Source organism: Leucoraja erinacea, chromosome 8 (assembly GCF_028641065.1).
Source record: "Leucoraja erinacea ecotype New England chromosome 8, Leri_hhj_1, whole genome shotgun sequence".
NCBI classification, from domain to species: domain Eukaryota; kingdom Metazoa; phylum Chordata; class Chondrichthyes; order Rajiformes; family Rajidae; genus Leucoraja; species Leucoraja erinaceus.
The window spans coordinates 57,488,918-57,501,061 of NC_073384.1; the positions used below are offsets into that span (position 1 = coordinate 57,488,918).

Consider the following 12,144-nt stretch of genomic DNA (forward strand, 5'->3'; position numbering starts at 1 on the left):
ACAGTTCCAAAATGAATGAGAATGTTTGAAACATGCAAAAGTCTCACTGAGTTTAAAAACATAGAATATACAGGAGTACAGCACAGGAACAGGCTCATCGGTCCGCAATGTCAGTGCCGAACATGATGCTAAGATCAACTAATCTCAGCTCCATGCACGTGATTCATATTCCTCCCTTCTCTGCCAATCCATAGGCCTATCTTAAAATCTCTTAACTGCCATCTTCATATCTGCCTCCATCACCCCCCTCCCCTCGACAGCATGTTCCCAGTGTCCACCATCCTCTCTGTAAAAATGTTGCCCCAAGCATCTCCTTTAAACTTAGTACTTCTCACCTTAAAGCTATGCTCTTTGACATTTCCACCATGGGAGAAAGATTCTGACTGTCTATCTTATCTATGCCTCTCATAAATGTATATAATTTGATAAGGTCCCCCCCTTCAACCTCCAATGATCTAGAGAAAACAATTCAAGTTTGCCCAACTTCTTGTAGTTAATACCCTCTATTCCAGAATGCATTCTGGCAAACACTTTCTGTATCCTCTCCAAAGACTCCACATACTTCTCATTATGAGGCAACCAGAACTCGAAATGAGGCCTAACCAAAGTCTTATAGAGCTGCATCATGACACAGTGCAGAAACGGGCCCTTCTCCCCACGGAGTCCATGCTGACCAGTGATACCCATAGACTTGCACTATCCTATACTTGAAGGGCAATTTACAATTTTTACAGGTCAATTAACCTACAAATCCATACGTCTTTGGCATGTGGGAGGAAACCGAACACCCATAGAAACCCCACGTGGTCACGGGGATAAGATACAAACCCCTTTGTTTTGTTTTTTCGTTTTGTTTATCTTATCGTATTTGTGTGGATGTGTACGTATGTGAGTGTTGTTTGTCCCCGTTTGGTCCCGACCTGATTCGGGTGGATCGAGGGTGGGTAAGGGTAAGGGTTTTGAGGTTCGTTTACATACTGTTGTACAATTATGTCCTGACTATCACTGTCTGTTATCATTGTATGTATGCAAATTGCTGTGAAATTCAAAATTCAAATAAAAAGATTTAAATTAAGATACAAACCCCATACAGACAGCACCCACAGTCAGGATCGAACCCAAGTCTCTGGCGCGGTTAGGCAGCAACTCAACCGCTGCGCCACCATGACCTTGTGACTCTTTATACTCAATGCCCCAACCAATGAAGGCATACAAATTATACACCTTCGATACTATTCTATCAAATTGTGGTCAACTTTCAGGGATTTGTGGATCTGGATTCCAAAATCCTTCTGCATATTAATGTTGTTAAGGTTCTTGCCATCAACTATATACCTTCCCCTTACATACGGCCTCCCACAAGTGCAACACATCGCACTTGCTCGGGTAAACTCTACCTGCCATTTGTCCGCCCGTTTCTGAAGCTGATTTATATCCCACTGTATACTTTGATAGCCTTCAGCATTGTCCACATTTTCAGCAATCTTGGTGTCATCAACTAACCAACCCATCTACATTTATGTCCAAGTCAGTTACATATAATCACAAACAACAGAGGTCCCAGCACAAATGCCTGCAGAATCCTCCTGGTCACAGTCAACAGCGTGAATAACTCAAATCCTTCCACCACAACTCTCTTTCTCTGTCAAAGAGTATGGGGAAAAAGCAGGAACAGGATTCTAATTCTGGCTGTTCAAGAAGGAACTGCAGATGCTGGAAGATCGAAGGTACACAAAATGTCTGGAGAAACTCAGCGGGTGCAGCAGCATCTATGGAGCGAAGAAAATGGGCGACGTTTCGGGCCGAAACCCTTCTTCAGACTACATTATTGCAGGAAATTCTAATTCTGGATGATTAGCCATGATCATATTGAATGGCGGTGCTGGGTCGAAGGGCCGAATGGAATACTCCTGCACATACTTTCTACATTTCTATGTTTCTTTTATGGAAGATGTGGATTCCTCTAGCTCAGGTGTGTGGATCTATGAATCACAGTGTTAACATAAAGTGTTGGACGTTCTGGACTATGCCAAGGAAAAACAAACTCATCGGAGGGCAATAAATCTACTACTCTCTGCCTTGATGACTTTGGAGGTTCAGTCACTGAGCACATTCAAGTCAGGTTCATAGACTTTAAGACATTAAAAGGAATCAAAGAATATAGGATTATTGCAGGAAAGTAGCACAAGTACAAAATCACCCACACCCTTACTGAATGGAAAAGCATGTTGACAAATGGCCGACACATACAAACTTCAAAAAGCAAATTGCAAGATACCATTTAGGGATTCTCAGTACAGTCTGCCTCAAATGAACTCCATATAACCAAACTAGAAGTACAAATTCTGCCAATGAAAGAAGTTGAAAGAAAGATGTTAGAACAGGCTTATCTTCACTGGAATTTAGAAGGATGAGATATAAAACTCTTAAGGGATCGGACAGGCAAGATGCAGGAAAAATGTTTCCCATGTTGGGGGGAGTCCAGAACCAGGGGTCACAGTGTAAGAATAAGGGGTAGGCCATTTAGGACTGAGATGAGGATAAACTTTTTCACCCAGAGTGTTGTGAATTTGTGGAATTCTCTGCCACAGAAGGCAGTGGAGGCCAATTCACTGGATGTTTTCAAGAGAATGTTAGATAGAGCTCTGAGGGCTAACAGAATCAAGGGATGTGGGGAGAAAGCAGGAACAGGGTACAGATTTTGGATGATCAGCCATGATCATATCGGATGTAGTTGCTGGCTCGAAGGGCCGAATTGCATACACCCACCTATTTTCCACGTTTCTATAACAATGGGATGAATTATGCTCAAGCCAAGTCATCAACCCTTCCCGTATTTTGACTAAATTATGGGGCGAACAGGCCACCACCAGCCACACCTGACAGGCAGCCAGAAGATGAAACTGTCATGGTGCTACAGGTGGCCTCTGGCAATGCATCGAGGAAGTCCTAGCCCTGGAGCACCACATTGACCACTGTCTGTAAAAGGCTTTTTAAGCGTTCTTCAAATATCTCCAATGGCCAAAGACGTATGCTCAAAGTAGATATAAATAACCAAATACACAAAGAAAGCTTAATAATTAAAAACACTGAAAATAAAATGATCACTCCAAAGCTAAGCTTGTTTTGTTTTTTTTTCTCCCTCCAGAGGGTTACCAACCCCATTCAAATTCGGATGAACGGGGTCACCACACTTGCAACACTGCAAAGCTGAGGCCAGGATGCAAAGGGCATCTGGTTTCCCCATTCAGTGTACCACTACATCAACGACAAGTCCAATGACAGAGCGGACGGAGCGATGCACTGCACAAGTGCACCATCTGAGGTTTGAGACCCTGACAGCTGGCGGTTCTTTTCAGAAACACCAGCTGTCAGGCAGCAAGATCTGGCCCAACAGACAAAGAGGCAGACGAAGAACAAACCAGCTTCCACGCACATCTTTTTCATTTAAAAAAAAAATCAAGTTCCAAAACTGCCTTATACTCAATTATATACTTTGATCGGTATTAACAATTAGGGCATAGGAAAGCAAAAACTAATTTGAACACAACAGTGTTCCACAAACAACAAACCAGATTTTAAACAAACTGATTTTTTTTAGTGATGCAGATTTATAGATATAAATTGCTGTCCTGAGATCTTTTGAAAGCAACTGGGGGATAAACAATGCACATCTTTAATATTTAATTTAGATGCATAAAATCATGAGGGGAATACATCGGGTAGATGCACAGAGTCTCTTGCCCAGAGTAGAGGAATCAAGGACCAGAGGACATGGGTTTAAGGTGAAGGGGAAAAGATTTAGGGGGTAACCTTTTTGCACAAAGGGTGGTGGGTGTATGGAAGAGGCTGCCAGAGGAAGGAGTTGAGGCATGGACTATCGCTATGTTTAAAGAAACAGTTAGAAAGGTACATGGATAGAACGGGTTTAAAGGGATATGGGCCAAATACAGTCAGCCGGGACTAATGTAGCTGGGACATGTTGGTCGGTGTGGGCAAGTTGGGCCGAAGAGCCTGTTTCCATGCTGACTCCATTTATTTACAAAGCGAATAGATTTTTCCTCGGTACAGTTGATTAATTGATCCCCACACCATAAACTAGGCTCCAGATTGTCCCAATTATGCTGCGTTACATTAAGAACATTCCTACAGCATCTCAGGCCTGCAACTATTCTATGTCAAAATATCAACAATACTTTAAATTGCTGGAATGATCCCTAAATAACAATATTTTCAAGGAAACATCTATTGATGTAATGAATTTTATGACCACTGGCACTACAAAAGATACACTGAAGAACATACGTAAAGTTAACCAATAGATTCTTACTAGAAATGACCTCAGAAGAGATGTACTTCAACGCAAATGAAAACATCCATTATACTGGAGGACACTGAAAATCAGTACTACTTTTGCTCACTTTTTCTTTAAGTAACATACTCTAAAAATACATCATCCAGAAAACGGCATCAAAATCTTACCGCTTGCAATAATTTTCCTGGTCACTTGGTGGCACCCAAGTGTTTCCCACAAATAAACCCTCATGTTTTGCTTGGGCAGCTTCCACCCCAGCAGTATGAATATTGACTTCTCTAACTTCGTAACCCTTGCTTTCCCCCTTCCCTCCATTCCGCCCCTTTCCCGTTTTTTCGACCAGCCTAACTGTCCCTGATTACATTTTATCTCAGTCTGAAGAAGGGTTTCGGCCCGAAACGTTACCTATTTCCTTCGCTCCATAGATGCTGTTGCACCCGCTGAGTTTCTCCAGCATTTTTGTGTACCTTACATTTTATCTCTGTTTGCTTTGTTGTCACCTTCTCCTAGCTAGCAATGATTAGTCACGTGACAATAAAGTATTCTTAATCTATTCTACATTTTCCTTCACCTTCATCCCTTTTGATGCCTCGTTCTCACACCTTACACTACCTTATCTGTGTCTCCCCCTCCCCTGACATTCAGTCTGAAGAAGGGGCTCAACCCAAAATGTCACCCATTCCTTCTATCCAGTGATGCTGCCTGTCCCGCTGAGTTATTCCAGCATTTTGTGTCTATCCAAAGATTGAATCACTGGCCAACGAGTTGTTTACCAACTATTTCTTCCATCATATGACAGGGATAGCTTGATTATCAATGCATGAAGGAATTAATTGGCCACGATTAAATTAAACTGGGGTAATTTTGAATGTACATTTGTAGAAGAGGCAACGACGAATCAACAGCTTGATTCAGAACGCTTCAGGTTTTTATTTTCATCACTGGGATTGACAATTGGGAAATGTAAAATGGGCTGCTGAGCCTATCAATAGTTTTTCTGATAGAGCTATTAATTTTTCTGTTAATTTAACTTCCTGATTATGCAAATCAGCTATCAGACAAATTCACTAGCACTAAAAAAGAATGTGCATAAAATGTTAAATTAGTATATTTTTAAACAATAGTGCCAACTTTTTCTCCTCTTCAGCATCATGCACAGGGCTTGGAATGTATTTTACTATTCCATACATTAAATCAATAGTGAATGTTATGAGGGATGGCTACATTTACAATACCCTGGTCCATCACAAGGAGATTTAGCAAGATTTAGAAGACTGCTAGGTACCCCTCCAACTTCTTGGTAGTTTAGACCTGTCTCAGTGATAGCACCTTTAATTCTGAGTCATATTGTAAGATCAAACCACATTCCTAAGTGCACATACTGAAAATCCCCAATGCATGTTAATTGGTGTATTAAATGGGTACAGCGTCAGTTTCCAAAAATGTTCCACATGCCAGTGTAAAACACACAAGTGCCAGCTCAACACCAAAAAACATGTCCCCATTTCTCTTAGGGCTATGGGTGAGATCAAGCAATGTCAGACACAGGCCTGACTGTACTGGTGCCATGGCCAGGGTGGTCCTGAATGGTAAAAGGGGAAGAGATGAACCAGGGACCAGTATTAATGAAGCTGGTGCCATAAGGATCTGCAGATACTGGTTTACAAAAAAATAACAAAGTGCTGGGCCACCCAGAGGGTCAGGTGGCTGAAGAAGACTCAAAAGAACTCAAAACATCGTTGACGCTTGTGCTCCAGAGATGCTGCCCGAACCACTGAGTTACTCTAGCATTTGGTGTTTTCTTTAACAATGCTGGTGGTTGGAAGATGGCGGATCATTTACGAGTTTGTTGACGATGTAGCGGCAGATTTTTCTATTGTTCAAGAAATTACTCTCTCTAGCCACTAAAGTAGACTATATGATTAAGGAGAATGTCATAATACGCATGTGAGCTCTCCATGAGACCTTCAGAGCTTCTTAACAGATACATTTTCATAACACAGTCTTTTGATTAATAGTTTCTTTATTGTTGAAGAAAAACAATAAGGTACATCCAACCTTATCCTCCGACACGTACACTTTAATCTTCATTAAAGTCCAGCACATCGCTTTAAAAGTTAGAAAACTCCCCGTGTCTCGGTTAATCGTCACATGGTCGAAGGGTATGCCTTCCTCATGTAAGTCAAAAACTAAACTAAACAACTAAGCTTCTGCTCAAGAAACCTAGCTCCAAACACGCCCGAGAATACGTCTATAATCCCACCCACATAATAATGGGCAGTCTAAAAGTTAAAGGCAAATGCCATAATTAATGACACACAAAACAAGCCAAATGGCCACTACATACCGGTCCCTAATTGTTCCGAGTATATAATGAGGCAATTATTAATAAGCATCTAAAAAGTAGACATAAAGGCTTAACATATATCGAAAGCAAAAAGTCGTAGAATTGAACCCCGATCTCCCGCGTGACAGGCAGGGATACTAACCACTACCAAGGAAAAAATAGCATGCACTATATATCCACAATCAGAATTCTTCATCGACTCTTCCATCTTCACTTTCGCCTTCTAGAAGCAAGCATAACTTGATTATTGATCTTATTAAAACACGGTTTTCAGTTTAAAGTCGTACCGTGCGCACCAAACCCTTAACATCAGGCATGATACCCAGTATATAGTCCAAAACATAAAAGTCCAAAGTTTTGATAGCATGAAACTTCTTCCACCATGTCTGATCAACTCATGGGTGTGTTGTAACAACAATGTTGAAGTGTGAAAATCCTTTGAGAGAATAACAGGATTTGTAGCAATAAAGTTCACCGTTAGGTTTGATTTGATTTCCGGATCATTAGCAGAGATTTCAAATCCCAGCTCAAGCTTTGGCCATTCTCTGTCTGGCTTACAGAGAGACTTTCGTTCATTGATCCATCTCTTCTCGCTTAAGAAGCAGTTCGCTGTCAGTTCTCTTGAAACTTCATCCGCAGGATTTTCTTTAGTGTTAACATATTTCAATTGTGAAACATTAGTAACTCCCAATGCTCTTTCCATTGGCAAATTGTCTCTGTCCAAATCCAATTCTCTAGTTTCTTTGGCTCTAATGGAATGCTCTCACAATTGTTTCTGATCCACTTGGAAAGCACGAATCCTCCCTTATTGGAGAGGGAAGTCAGATGTTTTACCATTTGAATTGCTTCCTGCTCAGTAGACATGGATTTTAAGCAATCATCCATGTAGAAATTATTCTTTAAGGAGATTATTACTTCATGAAATTTAGTATTCTCGCCAAACTTGTCTTTCAAATTCTGGGTGCGTTGCTCTGCCATACCACAATTATTTGGCAGATTAACACTTTCTTGTTTGAAAGATAAGTCCAGACAATAGTGTCCGTCAATCTTTACCGAGTCGTTCATAATATCCATGAACTTCAACTCTTCATTCGACATCTCTTCAGATTCCTTATTGGTACTTTCATTGAAGTCATGATTTTATTGCTTCAGCAACAGCTTTTCTAATTTATCAGTAGCTAGTTGATTAACAGCAATGATAGAATATTTCTTCTGATTCCTATTTTTCGCTATTCCTTCACAAGGAGCTATAGATAACCCATCCAAGTCGGGTTTTCGCAGCATACGGTCCATCACCATGGCTCCTCACAATCTGTATAGGTTCCAATGCCTTCTAAACATTTGTTCTGATAAGTAGGTCAACACTAGAATTTATTTCAGATATTTTGACATCCTTCAGATAAGGCCATTGTTTCAAGTTTTTACGTCTGGGTATATTTTGACGACCAACAGGCATGGTTTCATGTGTAAACACTTCAGATATTTGTATAAAAATTATCTTCATCCAGACTGGATATCTCCATATTTGTAATGTAATGACTCATGCTCTCTTTATCTTTAGTCATGGTACGCAATTGAATCTTAGTCTCTTCTCCTGTGATGTTCAGCCTTCTCGTCAGGTTTTCTGTGCAAAAGGTAGTCGAACTTCCGTAATCCAAAAAAGCACATGTTTGCAACACTATATTTGTCTTGCTATTCCTTACCTGGTAAGATAGAAAAAATACCTTAAACCCCGGCCCCAATACGCACATTACTTGAGGCAACAGCATCACTAGTAGTGCTATCTCCTTACTGTTAAGTTTGCTCCGGTTTCTACGGGTAGCTTCTTCAATGTGAAGTCCCCAGAATGATATTGCCTGCACTTACTTTAGGCGGACTCTTACAGCATCACACCAGTAGTCCTTTTTTCAAACATCCAAAACAGATTCCTGTTCAAGAAATCCACCTTTTTCTCTGGACCTTCCTCTTCTGGGTTTCCATGGCCACAGCGAGCAGCACCGGAAATGTGAGGAACAGCACCTTCATAATCCGTTTGGGGAGTCTGCATCCTGCACTTATATCGAAATTTTGTAGGACTCCTCCCCTACAGTGCTCTCCTCCATCCCCCATGTCCTTTTTTTTCTTGTCCCCATCCCCCGCCCCCGATCAAAAAGGGTTTCGGCCCGAAACGTTGCCTTCTTTCCTTCGCTCATAGAAATCCACCCGCTGAGTTTCTCCAGCTTTTTTGTGTCACCTTTTTCTTCATATTCTTTCCTCTTGAATCTTCGACACTATCTTATGGTGTGACCAAATTCATCACATAACAAGCAAAATCCAATTTGCTTGCTAGTAGATACATCTCCTTTCGTTCCATCTGTCATTTCCACGGGTATTATAGTGGTAGTAAAACTACTTCTCATTGGTTCTGATATTTCTTCAGTTTTGGTAAAGTTAGAACGTTTGAAATTCGTTTATGATCTTCAATGGTCCCATGGTGTGGCTCTAACATGTACCATACTTCCTTGTCCAAGAATTTCTCCAGGTCTGGTAGCCTGGCTACTTGCTTCATCTCATCCAATATTCCTGCGTGCTTCATATCTCCACCTTTCTCTGTCTTCTGGGCAACTTGCTAATGATGACTCTAGTATTACTTGCAAGATTCATTTCCTCCATGTGGCTGAGATTTTTCATCGAGCTGCAACAACCTCTAAGAAATATTGCATAATCACTCAATACCTCCCCATCTTCTGGCTTGATTTCTTTCCAAGCATGGGCCTTCTCCATGTATGTGTTACCAATTCTCTGTTCATTATCAAAACGTTCTTTAAGTAACCTTCTTGCCACTTTATAACCTTGGCTGTCAGGCTCATTTTGACAACTTTCTACAAGTACCTTAACACTTCCACTTGTGTACTTCACCAGAGATCGTAACCGCTCCTTATCATCCATAATTTTTGTATCTAATACTTCTTCTAATGCCCTTACAAAAGCATCATACAGCAAAGGATATCCATCATATTTAGGAATTTCTGCTGGTGGTAGAGTAAGAGAGGTATTTTGTCGAGCTATAATCTGGTTGAATTCAGTTTGCCTATTCGCCCATGCAAATAATCCATCCTGATAACCTTGGCTTGGCTCCAACGGACGATAGACAGGCCTTGGCTCAAACTGGCTTGCTCGAGCCTGTGCACCAGGCCTTGGAAAAGCGTGTTCCGCTATTGGTTTGTCTCAAGCATCTACAGACGCTCCATAAGTAGTTTGTTTCGATCTAGCACCCATTTGCTGAGATGCAGTTTTATTCTTCTTACTCTGTTCCAATGGGTTTTCAAAGCCATGAAATCCAGTGGACCTCGATTGTGGAATTGATCCAACTGCTGACTCAATTGGAGCAGTTTTTCCTCTTGGTCCAGAGCTCATCATCTTCGATGCTCTAGAGCTGCATCTTGAGCCCTCACTTTCCAATATCTCTTTCTTTGGATTTGATCACCGCCATCTTTGTGTCTAATTCCAGTTGTTCTTTTTGTCACTTCATCTATTCTTCTTATCACGCCATCTCTTCTTTCTGTCGCGTTCTCTCTTCTTTCATCTGTTCTTCTTGTCGCTCAATCTCATGTTTCTTCTTCAAGGCATCCACTTCTATTGAGAGAGCTGCTAGATCAGCTTCAACTCCCAATCGAGCAGAAACTCTTGATACTGAACAGGCTATAGAACCAGATTTATGTCCTGATCTTCATGTAGATGCATTCGAGGTACAATCTCGTGGTGTAATCTCATCTTTCAATCCAGCACCTGGTTGCATCGCACTTCCAGCTGTTGAGCGCGTAAGTTGTGGTATCATTTCAGATAACCACTCCTCTGCCTCATCCATGTAATCATTGAATATATCCACCTTTGGCTCCCACCACTGGGTGTGTCTTTCACGTTCTTCCAGAGATGGCTCTGAATCCATCATTGCATTATGTTTACCTTGAACCTCCTGGAAGAGGTTAAGTAGTTGGCTCGTATTAGATTGCGTTCTAATCCGATTCCATTTGTTTCTTCTGTTTCTCAATTATTCTGGTAACCTGTTTCCATAATTTGTTTCTCACCTTCTCAGCTTTCTTCAGAAATAGAACTCAGCCTTTCTCAGTGAATTTAACTTGTCTCTTTCATCGCCACCTCGTGCTTCCTCAGACGTGACACTTTCTTCATCTTCTTGCTCCATGATTTTAAACAGGTCTTGGCAGGTTGCCAAGTCTTTAAATTGAACGAACAAAGTCTTCTTGGCTCTGCTTTAGATTTGTTTTGTCAACATCTTCATCATTACAATAACAAACTGAATATGTAGACATCTCTCAACATCCACAGGCTTAATAGTGACGTTAGTCCAAAAGGAATGTATCTTATCTAGACTTCAAAGCAATCCAAAGTCGAATGTCTGGATTTCACCAGGCATATTGGAAAAACACTTTCATGGCTATCTTCTAAGCTAGTGGCTCGCATTCATTTATCTGGCTCTTCTTACAGAAGCCATTTAAAATTAAAGCTCTGCAGCTTCAAAATTCAAAGAAATAATAGTCGATTTCTACTCACGTTCATTAAAATGTCTTCAGATCTTCAGATAAGTCGTGTCACTGTCGATAAACCTCTAGTCCACCTCTTCAGTTCCCAGCTAAAACCTCTTTCGCGATCCTAACCTTTCTTCTATCCCACTCTCTGGGACGGGCTCTCACCTCCTGTCAGAGGTATCCTTCGACTTTATGTAGCGGCAGATTTTTATATCAATAGACAATAGGTGCAGGAGCAGGCCATTCGGCCCTTCGAGCCAGCACCGCCATTCAATGTGATCATGGCTGATCATCCCCAATCAGTACCCCGTTCCTGCCTTCAGGTTTAAGAGATTACTCCCTCTAGCCACTAAAGCAGACTACATGATTAAGGAGAATGTTGTAATACGCATGTGAGCTCTCCGTGAGACCTTAAGAGCTACTTAACAGATAAATCTTCATAACACAGTCTTTTGATTAATAGTTTCTTTATTGTTGAAGAAAAACAATAATGTATACATCCAACCTTATCCTCCAACTCGTACACTTTAATCTTCGTCGAACTCCAGCATATCACTTTAAACGTTAGAAAACTCCCCGTGTCTCGGTTAAACGTCACATTGTCGAAGGGCATGCCTTCCTCATGTAAGTCGAAAACTAAACTAAAAAACTAAGCTTCTGCACAAGAAACCTAGCTCCAAACACGCCCTAGAATATGTCATAAATCCCACCCACATAATAACGGGCAGTCTAAAAGTTAAAGGCAAATGTCATCATTAATGACACACAAAACAAGCCAAATGGCCACTACGGACGATGAGGGGGCGGAGAAGAAAAAAAGAAAGGAAAATTAAAATGACCAAAGCCATGATCAGGATTGTGGGGTCCAGCAGCAGACTGAAGATCAAAGGGGGGTGTGTACAGAACTGTGAAGACAGTTGAAGAACGCGGCATTGTTGCTTTTGTAGTTATCGCTG

General features: G+C 41.2%; 1 protein-coding gene across 8 annotated transcripts in view; it reads right to left on the reverse strand.

Moving 5' to 3' along the window:
* The window catches only part of rps6kc1 (ribosomal protein S6 kinase polypeptide 1), a 148,441-nt gene that overhangs the window by 117,327 nt on the left and 18,970 nt on the right, over window positions 1-12,144 (reverse strand). The gene's annotated exons all lie outside the window — the stretch shown is intronic.